The sequence below is a fragment of the Parus major genome, chromosome 22 (assembly GCF_001522545.3).
Source record: "Parus major isolate Abel chromosome 22, Parus_major1.1, whole genome shotgun sequence".
NCBI classification, from domain to species: domain Eukaryota; kingdom Metazoa; phylum Chordata; class Aves; order Passeriformes; family Paridae; genus Parus; species Parus major.
The window spans coordinates 751,346-753,090 of record NC_031790.1 but is presented as its reverse complement, the minus strand read 5'-3'; the positions used below and the strand labels follow the sequence as shown (position 1 = coordinate 753,090).

The 1,745-nt window shown below is 55.3% G+C and overlaps 1 pseudogene; it reads right to left on the bottom strand.

Moving 5' to 3' along the window:
• Nucleotides 1-1,745, bottom strand: part of LOC107213941 — an 8,219-nt pseudogene that overhangs the window by 5,197 nt on the left and 1,277 nt on the right.

The window sequence follows — 1,745 nt, the reverse complement described above, 5'->3', positions numbered from 1 at the left end:
AGGACAGGGACAGGGTGTCCCCAGCACTGTCAGTTCACAGCTCCAGTGTCCCCAGGGCTGGCTCTGTGGCTCTGTCCCCTCTACACTGTCACCCCCAGAGGACAGGGACAGGGTGTCCCCAGCACCGCCAGCTCACAGCTCCAGTGTCCCCAGGGCCGGCTCTTCCAGGCTGTTCCCTTTCCCTGTCCAACATCTCCCAGGGGCTGGATTTGTCCCCTGGCCCTGCACTCGGTGTCCCCCTCCCAGCCCGGCCCGGCTGTGTCCCTGCCAAACCCATGAGGTCACCGAGGGGAAAGGCTGCCATATATGACATAAATAAATCCCTTTAGGATAAACCCTTCCCCAAAGCCAGCAGAGCGGGCTGGGAAAAGGGGCTCCATGGATGGAATCACTGCTGTGGAGGAATCACACGGAGCCAGGGGCAGGATCCCAGCCCGGCCCATCCAGGGGGACATCCCCAAACCCCAGAGCCACCCCTGACCCCAGAACCGCCGTCAGCTCCAGGGCTCCGCGGCTGCGGGACCCCGGGCAGGGCTGGAGCGGCAGCGGGAGCCCACGCAGAGCCTAAAAAGGAAAGGTTTGGCCCCCGCAGCCAATCCAGCCCGGGGATGCTCGCAGGAACGCCAGGCATCCCACGGCACAGGCCAGCCCTGCTCCCAACTCCCCGCGCCCCCAGCGCCTCCCCGGGAGGGAATGGAAACGCCTGGAACCTCTGGGGATGCTGCTGAGGATGGGCAAAGCCGTGAAATGAGGGATTTGGATCCCTTCAGTTTGCTGAGGTGGAGATAAGTGTTGTTCCCTGCCTGTGGGAACCCCCCCAAAACACACGAGTCGCGTTGTCACTGCCAATAATTCATCGGTGCCGAGGGTGGTTTGTGTTTGGGGTTCAGATCCAACCTGATTTTGGGTGAATTTAAGGTGTGACAGGGCTGTCACTGCCAATAAATCATCCCTGCCGAGTGTAGTTTGTGTTTGGGTTCAGCTCTTCCCAGATCCAACCTGATTTGGGGTGAATTTAAGGTGTCACAGGGTTGTCACTGCCAATAAATCATCGGTGCCGAGTGTAGTTTGTGTTTGGGTTCAGATCCAACCTGATTTTGGGTGATTTTAAGGTGTGACAGGGCTGTCACTGACAATAAATCATCGGTGCCAAGGGTGGTTTGTGTTTGGGGTTCAGATCCAACCTGATTTTGGGTGACTTTAAGGTGTCACATTGTTCTCACAGCCAATAAATCATCGGTGCCGAGTGTAGTTTGTGTTTGGGGTTCAGATCCAACCTGATTTTGGGTGATTTTAAGGTGTGACAGGGCTGTCACTGACAATAAATCATCACTGCTGAGCATAATTTGTGTTTGGGGTTCTGATCCAACCTGATTTTGGGTGATTTTAAGGTGTGACATTGTTCTCACAGCCAATAAATCATCCCTACCGAGTGTAGTTTGTGTTTGGGGTTCTGATCCAACCTGATTTTGGGTGATTTTAAGGTGTGACAGACACATCTGACACAGGGTGGCTTCGTGGGATGCAGTGTCAGGATGTTGATGTTCACTGACACACAAAGAGGACTCGGATCCCAAAAAATGGGGTGAAAAAGCTGCCAGGTGGGGCCTGAGCTGAGGAATTCCCTGCTCTGAGGATCCTGGAAAACTCCCTGGGAAGGTTTATGGGCCACTGGGACGACACAAAAGTGGTGATGAGCCAGCAGCTCCTCTCCTGGAGCCAGGACAGATCCCTTGGGATATTCC